The following is a 12,463-nucleotide window of genomic DNA, read 5'->3' on the forward strand; positions in this document are numbered from 1 at the left end:
AATAGTAATAGTAATAGTAATAGTAATAGTAATAGTAATAGTAATAGTAATAGTAATAGTAATAGTAATAGTAATAGTAATAGTAATAGTAATAGTAATAGTAATAGTAATAGTAATAGTAATAGTAATAGTAATAGTAATAGTAATAGTAATAGTAATAGTAATAGTATAATATAATAGTAATAGTAATAGTAATAGTAATAGTAATAGTAGTAGTAATAGTAATAGTAATAGTAGTAGTAATAGTAATAGTAATAGTAATAGTAGTAGTAATAGTAATAGTAATAGTAATAGTAATAGTAATAGTAATAGTAATAGTAATAATAATGATAATAATAATGATAATAATAATGATAATACTAATAATAATGATAATGATAATAATAATAATAATAATGATAATGATAATAAACATATTTCGTAACTTTTAGCTCAAATGATCTCAACTGGTTTGATCTACGAAAGGCTTTACTAATAGCTGATGGTAGACCTGATGTACACTCGATATTTACGAGACGCAAAACGTAATAGAAGTAAGTAATATTAATATTAATGGTTAGAGTTAATGCGTTAGTTAGTTTGTCCTGACTGACTGATTGGTGATCAACGTACAGCCCAAACGGTAAAATCTAGGAAGCTGAAATTTTGACTCAAGTATCATTTCATAGTCTAGGTGCCCACTAAGAAGGGATTTTGGAAAACTCCAGCTCCAAAGGGGGGAAACGAGCTCCAAAGTTTGTTTGAAAATTCTGCATTTCTGCACCGAACAACAAAAATTTGATTTTTATAATCTATAAAAGAATACAAACCAAACTGCATACTAGGATTTTTGAAATTTGTGGTGGAGCTTGAATTATTGGGGTTTTAATATTTATTCACCTTTTCAAATGAAAAGTTTGTGTTATAAATTTTTTCCGATCGATCACATCTATGTACATGTACACATCTATGTACATGTACACTTCTATGTACATATGTATGTATGTTCATTCGTCTTGCACTGACAGAGCAAGAAATGTTAATTAATTAAAAATTATTTAACATTTTTAAAAGTAATTTTTTCTTTGCTTAGTACATTTGTCATTATGGTTTTCATTAGTAACTTTATGCAGCATCAACAATTTACAAAGAACGCAAATATAAAATGGTTGGGGACATCATATACACACACTCATACACATAACAAGCAACAGTTCGTGTCTATGTGTGCGGTTCTCTACGTACGGTTGAAAAAGTAAAGAGAAACATGCATGCATATCAGAGAACTGCAACGAGTATGTTTGACCACCCTTGCTGAAAATTCAATCAAATCAGATCTTTGCTTGGCTGCAAACGAGCTCGTACGAGTTGAGTACTCTCAGAATTTTTCTTATGATCGAACTTGCACGAGCAATCTTTCTATTTTTACGAACAAGCACCGGTCTTGATTGGTTTGCTTTCAAACACTTCAGGCTCGGTCACTTCGTTTAAGATGACTGGGTGCTGATCGAAGCAAACCTGACTTTGCAGAATGAGCGTTTGATCGAACGAGTATAGTGCCGTTATTGGTCAAGTATTGTTTGGGTATTGCGCGAGCTATACTCGGGTATTACTTGAGTATTGCGCAGGTTTTACCCGAGTATGACCATATGAAATATGCATGTATGTACATATTTACATACGTATTTGTGCGTGAATGTGTTGTTTGCAATTATGCGCAAACATGTGTATATGTATGTACTTATTTTAAATAAAGAGGTACAGAATGAAAAGAAAACATGTATACATATATTTATGTGATATTTAGCATGATTTAATTTCTTAAAAAAGGATCTCAAATATCTTAAAAAAAGCAAATTAATATAAATTAAAATAGCATAACTTTTTTTAATTTAAATAAAAAGGAAGGTATTTCTTTTCGCTAATAGTTGTGTTGGCTTCTTTAATATGCATTTACATACTTGTATACGAAGTTACTATTGAACTAATAGCCGAAAAAACAATAGAAAATGCAAGTGCACGTGCTCACTTTTGAGTTTTTGCAGTTTTGATTCGAACTGAGTGTTCGTTGAGGGCTCGTTCGCAACCAAATGAAATAATCATACCGATTATGGGTAAGTACTCGAGTATGACCGAAAATGTAGTACTCGTTTCAGTTCTCTGATGCATATGTACATACATATGTATGTATGTATGCCAGTGTACGTACATATATAGCATGTATGTACATTCGTATGTATGTATGTGTACATTGGACAAACGAGCACTGTTGTTTGATTGTAATAAATAATGATCTATGGTTTTAAGTCAAATTTTTAAAACGAAAACAAAAACAACTGCAAGTCATTGGTTGGCGCTTCTTTCGTTTTGATCATTTACGCCTGTTAATTTCAAATGCAAAATGTCAAAGGTTTACAGTTACCGTCGCCAGTCAACAACTGCGTAAGCAATAGTAAAGCAGAAACCGAAAGCGGACCTACGCATATTCTGCTTCGCGTTGTGGGCAGATGTACATATGTATGTTTGTATATGATTAGTTCTAATTGATCTCAATAAATTATAAGCTGTTATTATTTAAATTTTCTGCTAATTGTATTCAAACTTCGATGGAATTATTGATTGTATCGACGGATTCAACTATCGATAGTTTTGATGCTCTAGCACATAGAGCATCCGACACATGCCCATCTCTAGCATCTCAGCTGATAGCATATTTACAGCGACTTACCGTTTTAGTGTTACCTAACAACGCTACAAATGTATTCTGAACAAATCTAAGAGTCATTTACCGTTCAGCCTATTTTATGAGTGTATTCATGCGATTTACAAAAGCAGAAACACACCTTTTACATTCACAACAACCATATTTGGAATTGAAGACACAAATTAGTGTTGAATTAGACTTACAGTTTTAGTGTTAGCTAACAACGCTACAAATGTATTCTGAACAAATCTAAGAGTTGTTGCATCGGCCAATTAGCGGCCGCGGTTTCTGGCAACGCCGGCATATATTTATCCCGCCAATCAGTCACCAGCGCCACCTTGCGGTACTGGTAAGTGACAGTGCCAGCCGTTGCGGTAGCAGGCCATGGTTGCTGGAAATGGGAGTAGGAGATGGCAGCAGGAGAAGGATGGGAATAAACGGATGCGAAAAGGATTTGGAAAGTGTCACGCGGTTCGCGAAATGGCGGCGGCATTGTTGCCGGCGAATCAGACGGGCAGATAGATGTTAGATAGATGTTAGATAATCGTAGACCCAGAAGCAGACGAGCGGCTGCTGGGTCTATATTAAATTTGGGCCTATATTTTGGACCGACCTAATTTTGGGACCAGTGTAAAGTGTCTATTGTTTCGGCCTGAAACATTACCTTCTTCGGCGGCGCATTGTAAGGTTGCACAGGACTCCCGGCATCACCATCATTGTCAACGGCAGCCCGTAGTAGCGGCCTATTCAGCGCCATCCCACCGACCGGCAGATTCAGCCGTAGCATGGTCATCGAAGGCGGAGGATAAAAAAAAAGGAGTGCAAACTGAGTGAGTCCGTTCCGATACAAGTCCCCGATGATAGCGGCGCCTCAGCAGCTGAGTCCTCGCCTCTTCGTGGCCTGCTTGCCGAGGGAACTAGAGACGGCAGTGTAGGGACTCATACGGGACGCTTGCCAATTGTTGTGCCGATGGCGAATTGTTGTCCCGGTATAGATCAGATAAAAAGAAAAATTATAAATAAATGAAAATTAGTGTGGATCAGATTTGCTTAGAACTCATGTATGTATAGACGCATTTTCGATGTGGACTAGTAGGGCTGATTGCGAAAGAAAGCGGAAAGGTTTTCAATATTTGGCCGTAATTAGATAATATCGAGGAGTGCCCCTGACCCCATAAGAGCTCTTAGGAGGGAAGGTGATTTGCGCCCGTAGCTATCTTCATTCATGTAGGCCTGCATGTGTATCTGGCTTTCATTCTTTTGTTGTTGCCTATATAAAGCCGCATGCGAGTCTGCGTACATACCCTAAAACCTGGTCCTTCTGCGTATGCCAGCGTATTATAACTGGGCTATATTTTGCTCACATGCAATATATTTTAGTTCACAAAATATAAATAATTTAATATGAGTTTATTTTATTTTTTTGATTTCCCCCCTCCCCCTTCTTCCAGGCCACAGAGTTTCGTTAATAATGTCCACATTTCAAAAGCTACATAAACAAAACTTTGCACACGTCATCTATCTTTGTTTTAAATTTCAATCAAATCGGTACATTTTTAGAAAAGTTATTAGCAAAAACATTTCACTCTAGTACTACGCCCACAAGCACAGCTACCTCAAGCTACCTCATGTTCTTCTTTTTGCTTCCGCTATAGGCGTATATAACTCAGTGCTTGAAGTTTGTCTGGGTACAGGGTATTTCATTGTCGGGATTGCTCGACTATAGCGTTTTCTATCACGGCTCAAAATCGCCATCAACATCAACAATCATGTTAAAAGCAAAACATTTTGTGTTTTTTTTGAATGGCTTTAAAGTTTGATTACAACTTGGCATGTGTTTTTTAATATAATTAGATAAGGTGTTTACTTTTATCGATATTAACATAGTATTGTATTCATCTAAGATGCTTACGTTAATTTTCTGTAATATATTCTGCTTAAATGCGTATTCTGAGTCTTTGTTGCTGCTACAAATGTCAATAATGTTTGCATGCCCAAACAGTAGTTTTGCTGCAACAAACGCAATTTTACAGAAAACGTTGGGACGAAGTTCTTTAGGAATTCCATAATAAACATATATTAGTTAGTATTTCCACATTTATAACTTTTTACAACTCTTTACCATTCAAAAGTACTATTCCACGAAACACAGCGCAACTTATAAAGGTTAATTTAAAAAAAAGCACATGAACAACACATGGCACAATTACACGAACACACTTCATCGCTTAAAAACAGTTTTGGATTATAATTTTACATACCTTGATTAACGTTTTCCATTATATAACTTAACTTTTGTGGTTTATTTTCTTAATTCTGGAAACTCTGAAAGTTTACCAAAAATTGCTGCCAAAATCACAAATACATGTGTTTCACACAATCAGGTAACTTTGACTGCGCGCCAAGAAAATGGTGTTGCCATATCAGCAGGAAATAATTTAATTTTCGCTTAATTAAACAATTTATAATAAAATAAAAATAAAATTGTTTATATTTGGACAAAATTTTTTTTTGGACTTTCTGCCAAAAAACGGAAAAAAAAAACATAGTGCCACGGCTCGGACCACTCTCGACTTCAGGAACTTCCTAGCAAACTTCGCGTTGAACGCTTTGCTAAAGTCGCTGAGTACGAAGTTCCGGCGGTAGACTTCTTGACCAGGAACCGCATGGAACTTACGCGCTCGTTGGTCAAAGCGGGCTTTACTTCCCTCATACGCGGTGTGTAATTGTTTCTGCACCTTTTCCTGGACGAGTTTCTGTCTGTCGGCTTTGTTTATATATGTCATCTCGTGGTCGCCCAGCGACTTCAGTTTCCTCGCCAAGTCATATTGGGACCCATGCAACATCATGTGCTGCCCGAAGAGTGCAAAGAAGGGCGTCACTCCTGTTGCCGCGTGTACGCTGTTTCGTGTCGCCACTTCGATCTCAGGCAGATGCAGATCCCACTCCCTATGGTCCTGTTCTAGGTACGCTCTGATGGCTGCCAATACAGTGCAGTTGACCCGTTCCGAGGCGTTGCTCTGGGGCGAATATACCGGGGTCTTCAGATGCTTGATCCCGTACGCACCAATCATCTCCGCAAACATCGCTGATGTAAATTGCCGCCCGTTATCTGAATGGATCACCTCTGGCACTCCAAATGTGTGAAAGACGTTGTTCACCAGAAACTCCACCACATTTCCAGACGTAGCCTTCCTCATCGCTTTCAAGAAGGTAAACTTTGCGAAATGATCGACTACGATGAATATAAACGCTTGGCCTTGTTTGGATCTTGGATATTTCCCTAGGAAATCAACGTACAATTTCTGGAACGGTCGCCCTGTCACCACCTCAGCATCAATACCGACCTGCATATTAAAATTTTGCAGCCTTGGTCTCTTTGCAGACTCTTCCAGCGTCTTTGCAACTCCTCCGTGTGCCGCTGTTTCCTCGCAATGGGCTCTCGTAATCAGAGCTCCCGTCAGCGCGTCTGGCACCCACAGCTTCCACTCGACTCCGTCCAGCTGTTCCTCCAGGCGGTTGAATGCGATCCGATTGTAGATGATACCGTCCACGACGGGCAAATCCGTTGCTGCTGCTGCTGGCGCTGTGGGCGCAGCTCTGGGCGACCTCTCTCTTCCTGCCCCATAGCAAAGCTTGCCGCGAAGGCATACCTCTCATAATTAGCCTCAACTTCTTGGGCCAGCGCCAGTGCTGTCGGCAGAAGGGTGAGCCGAAAACAGCACGTCGGTCAGACTGCGCTTCAGTCCAGAGATAAATACGCGAAGTGCCTCACTCCTGAACTTTTCACACATACCAGTTGCCAAATTATCATCATAAGACATATGGGCCTTGTTCGTGAGCAACGTGAGCTTCTTCTCGACTTCATCGTAATACTGCAAAATGGACATGCCACCCTGCCTAAGCGTACCCATTTCCTGTTCAATCACATGGATAGGCCGCTTGTCGCTATACGTAAAGTCCATCCTCGCTATAATGGCCTCGAAGTTTAACGGAGTGTTAAATGAGGCGAGAACTGCGTCCGCCGGGCCTCTAACTTTACTCCTAATAATCACGGTGGCCTGGTAGTGGCGAGAACTTCCATCATATTTTTTTAAAATTTTATAGGTGGCATGCGCGGCCTGCCTCCAGGACACGTAAGTGTCCTGAGTGCCATGGAATTCGGCAAGGCATTTTACCACATCTAGAGACTCATTACACTCCCCCCATCTACGATCTCAACCTCCTTGTAGACTCTGACTTCGGGCACCGATAGCTGTGTATTTCTCAACTTATTTGACACCTGCGCAATTTGGCCCTCAAGCTCCTGCCTTAGCCTAGCTTCCCTATTTACGGCTTTTTGAGCCTGGGCTGCGAGTGCGTTCTGTACCGCTGCATCAATTATAGCGCGCAAATGTTCTGGGTCCATGACCAAGTCTGTTTCTATACTGGGCGCAGTCGGAATAACACCACCCGACACCTGCAATGTGCCGAAATTCCCCACCAAACTCACTAAAATGCTGTCGTCGCTATCGTAGTGTTCGTGTACGTCTACGTCGGAGTCACAGTCACTCATTCGAATTTACACTTAATATGAAACCACACAACGCCTGAAAGGTAAGCCAATGAGACTTTTGATTTTTAACGATAATTTATTTTACTTAAAACAAATCTTTTCTACCACTCAAAAATAGGCACTCTTTTCCTTACTTTAACAAATTTTAACACTGTATGCGTTTATCAAATTTTCTCTTAATTATTTGTATTCTCACATCGCAAATCACTTACATGGTTCTACTGTTGCCTTAGTTTCGACTTATTAGCCTAGTGTAGCAGCACGATGAAGTCCAACGCCGCCGTCACAGCCAGAGATGATTATGCCTTAGCATTCGCAGTAGCAGCCTGATGACCTCCCACGCTGCAGTCAAAACCAAAGATGCTGACTCTAGCTTTTTGTTGCTCAATATTTATTGCTTGAGCTGATTTCACCAATCACGTTTACACTTTGGTTATTTTGTTGTTTATTATTTATTATTCCAGCTTTAACCGATTTCGCGAATACGCGTTTATAATTACGATTTTTTTTTTGTTATTTTTATTTTTTTTATTTTTTAAACACTGTATCAATTGTTTAATTGATACATTGTTTTAGTACTTTTACGTTGGGCGCCAATTAGTCCTTTAATGACTATGGTTTGCCTTTTTTGCAAATGGTTTTGCAGATCAAAGCCGAGTTAACTAATATGAAAACTTGCGGACGATACGTCGCGCGTTTATTGGTTTCAGAATTAGACTAAAGAATAAATTATAATAAGCTAAGCCCGCAGCGTCGCCGTCGCTGCTGCAGAGTCGCTGCCGCTGCCGCAGAGTGGCCGCCGCCGCTCCCACGAAAATGCAGCGTTAGCACCTCGTGCGCGGTGTCGGATGTCCGTCGCTGCCAACAGTGCAGTCGCCACACATCTTTCACAACCATGACTCTGGTCATTGGCTTTCCCAAAGTGCTGGGTCAGCAATTGCCAATCGTCAGTGGTTAACTTGTACATATGCGCTGGAACGCGCTTTAGTAATTTTTTTTTTTTTTTTTAATTGTGCTGTCTGTAATTACAGCTCTGACAATTTATCTGTATTTACAGTTTTTAATTAAATAAATTGTTTTTCACTCGTCGCCAAATTTGTAATGTATTAATAATTCACACGAGGTCTTTTACATTATGTTAGGTCTTTATTCATTGCCACTTCGTTGCCTTCTCTCCGTCTTCTTACATATTTTCTTACTTCTTAACTTTTCTTAGTGTGGCTGTGTTGGTTTTATTTAAAAACGGCTAATAAATCTTAATATCCAACACATATGTATGTACATACATATATGTACAAGTATATCTTTGATAAATATACAGTGGACCATCGAACACTGTTGTTTAATTGTAATAAATAGTGTTCTATGGTTTTAAATCATAAATGCAATTTTTAAAACGAAATACAACAACGGCAACTGCAATTCATTGGCACGCTCTTATCCTTTCGTTAATTAATTGCAAAGGCAAAATGCCGAAAGTTTACAGTTACCGTCGCTAGGCAACGACTGAGTAAGCGATAGTAAAACAGAAATCGAATAACGGAGCTACGCATATTCTGCTCCGCATTGTATGTATGTGTGTACATATGTATATGATTTGTTCTAATGGATCTCAATAAATTATAAGATGTTTTTATTTAGATATTCTGTTTATTGCATTCAAACTTCGATGTATCGATATCAATAGTATCGGTGGATTCAAATATCGAGCTCGTGCGTGATCGTATTGACTCAATAAGGCACGAAAAGATAAAAATGTGAATTTAAAATTAGCTATACTCTTATAATTATTCCCCTTTTTTGCACATAGTCTATCTTAAAACGTTGCGTTATCTCTATATACTTATATCAAACAGTTTGTCCTGACTGATTGGCCTGACAGCCCAAACGGTAAAAGCTAGGAAGCTGAAATTTGGGCTCAAGTATCTTTCCATAGTATCCATCATAGTGTAGGTGCGCACTAAGAAAGGCTTTTGGAAAATTCGGGCTCCAAAGGGGGGAAACGACCTTAAACAAGACGAATGCTAAAGTCGAGCAGGCTCAACTCTTAAATACCCTGTACCACCCCACAAAAAAAGAAATTAATTAATAATAATAACCTTTCTCTATATACTCATCCAACAACTGTTGAACTGGCGTCTTTTCAGTATATGACAACCGCCTGGGGGGGGGTTTTCATTTCACATTTTACATTTGGTAACATTGGCCTTTCTGCGTTTTTATATACTTTCTTGAACATGACTTCCAGTTTTCCCTTAAGCTTATGACAACATTGCGTCCCCACTATCAAATTATCGTCTTCATCTAAAGATGGGTATTGCACTAGTAATAAATTAAAATTATCTTCTTTTGCTTTTTCTGCAACTTTGTTGCTATTTATACTCTGTACATGAAATGTACAGAAGTATATTAGGTTTGCGGGAGCTGAAAAATGTAACAGGCAGAAGGAGGCGTGCCAGACCCCACAAAGTATATATATTCTTGATCAGCATGACGAGACGATTCGATCTAGCCCTGTCTGTCCGCCCGTATGAACACCTAGATCTCAGAGACTATAAGAGATAGAGACACCAAATTTTGCACAAAGATGCCTTATGTGTGTATTCTATACGAGTTTTATTTTTTTGATTTTCCCCCCACTTACCCCTTATGGGGGTTTTCCCGATTTTCCATTCGTATAATCGCCTATATCTCGGAGACTATAAGACCTAAGAACACCAAATTTTAGTCCCAGATGCCTCATGTGAATACGCAGAAAATGTATATTTTGGAATTTCCCTCCCTCCCCCTCTCCCATGCAAATCGCGATTTTCTCTAACTCCCGTAATTCTTGGAATTTCGAACTAAATACCCCCAGTTAGTTATTATGTGTCCGTATGCAAAGTTTCACTGTGGTAGACCGATTTAACGATAAGTTATAGCCATAAATATATTTGCTGCTACAGCGCTGCTCAAGCGCTGAACGCGGCTGTTGTTGATGCTGGTACTTTGGTTGACCTCACACATGTTTACACAGACACGAATAGATGTGCATAGGCATACATACACTCACACAGACGCAATTGCTATGTAAATGTGCAATTATACACCATTTACGTGAGTTCGAATACCGAGAAAGGTAAAATCAAGCAAATTTTTTTTTTTTTAATTTTTTAAATTTTTTTGGTTTTCTATAATTATTGTAAACATATGTACAGAGTATTTCAAAGTCGGGACACCCGACTTTAGCTTTTTTACTTGTTTACTTGTTATATTCTGGTTTTCCAAACTATCATTGATTTCACTCTCATTTTCCCCACCTAAATTTATTAACCTGCCCTCCCCTTCTATGCTATTCAACTCTCTTTTTGTAAACTTTCACTTTCCAACCGTTTCGCTTCTAGACACTCGTTTTCATTGTGAACACATTCTTTTTTAGAACAATCATTTATACTCCACTCATTCTTAAATCTGTCATTTTCAACACTAATTTTTTGTAGCTTCACATTTCTTATCTTGCCTTTTTATACATCCACTTTAGAACCACTAACCATACAACATATAGATGCTTCATTTCATACAACGAAAACGTCCCATCAAAATTGTGAGCGACAGCTCCCACAGCTGTTCGGGTATTTGCCGAATGGGAGCTGTCGCACTTCGGCTAACCCGACTGGGAGCTGTCGCATTCGTGCTCTCTGTGAGCGAATTTCATTTCAATCGCAGAGAGGCAGTCAACAGCGACGGTCGATCTGTGCCGCTTATGCTCTTTGAATGTGTGCCTGCACATACATCTATATCTATAAAACAGTTTGTCCTGACTGACTGACTGATTGGTGATCAACGCACAGCCCAAACGGTAAAGGATAGGAAGCTGAAATTTGGACTCAAGTATCCTTTCATAGTCTAGGTGCCCACTAAGAAGGATTTTGGAAAACACGAGCTCCAAAGGGGGAAAACAGGCTCCAACGTTTGTATGAAAAATCTACAAGAAAAACTGTATACTTGGTTTTTAAATATTTTTTTTGGGGCCTAAAATATGGGAGTTTTCCTGTAAAAAAATGTTGGGGGCACAAAAGCAAACCGCGTCAACTCCCACAGCCCACACGGTAAAAGCTAGGATGCTGAAATTCATCCTATCATGGTGTAGATGCGCACTATGAAGGGATTTTGGAAAATTCGAGGTCCAAAGGGGGGAAAACGAGCTCCAAAGTTTGTTTGAAAAATCTGCATTTTTTAGCCGATCGACATAAAACTTGGTTTCTGATCAATCAATAAAAGAATACAAAGAAAACTGCATACTCGGTTTTTTAAATTTTTTGTTGGAGCTTGAATTATTGGGGCTTTCTTGGGGCACAAAAGGAAACCGCGTCAACAGCCCACAGCCCAAACGGTAAGAGCTAGAAAGCTGAAATTTGGGGTCAAGTATCCTATCACAGTGTAAATGTGCATTAAGAAGGGATTTTGAAAAATTCGAGCTCCAAAGGGGGAAAAGTAGCTCCAAAGTTTGTTTGAAAAATCCGCATTTTTCAACCGATCGACTTAAAACTTAGTTTCTAAAATTAAAATTCAATTAAAGAATACAAACAAAACTGCATACTCGAAATTTCTGTTGGAGCTTGAATTATTGGGGCTTTAATATTTATTCACTATTTCAAATGAAAAGTTTGTGTTATAAATTTAGTCCGATCGATTTAAAATTTGGGTAATGTGCAGTGCAAGACCACGTAACTAAATCTACAACTTTGCATTCAAGGTTTTTCAAAATATGCATTTTACAAAAGCAGGCAGAACAAAGAATACAAAATATCAAACAGTTGGGGACAACTCAGTATACATACACACACACACACATGCAAGCAGCTGTTCGTGTAGTTACGTGCAAACGATTGAAACTAACTAATTCTACAACTTTGCATTCAAGGTTTTTCAAAATATGCATTTTACAAAAGCAGGCAGAACAAACAATACAAAATATCAAACAGTTGGGGACAACTCAGTATACATACACACACACATGCAAGCAGCTGTTCGTGTAGTTGCGTGCAAACGATTGAAATAGCCAAAGCAACATGTGAGACACTAATGTGTGAATGTCCATACATATACATATGCACATCTATGTATGTACATATGTATCTACATATGTATGTATGTACATTCGTCTTGCACTGACAGAGCCAGAAATGTTAATTAATTGAAAATTATACAAGTATAACATTTTTAAAAGTAATTTTTTCTTTGTT

Source organism: Scaptodrosophila lebanonensis, unplaced genomic scaffold (assembly GCF_003285725.1).
Source record: "Scaptodrosophila lebanonensis strain 11010-0011.00,11010-0021.00 unplaced genomic scaffold, SlebRS2 tig00000238-arrow-arrow-pilon, whole genome shotgun sequence".
Classification (NCBI taxonomy): domain Eukaryota; kingdom Metazoa; phylum Arthropoda; class Insecta; order Diptera; family Drosophilidae; genus Scaptodrosophila; species Scaptodrosophila lebanonensis.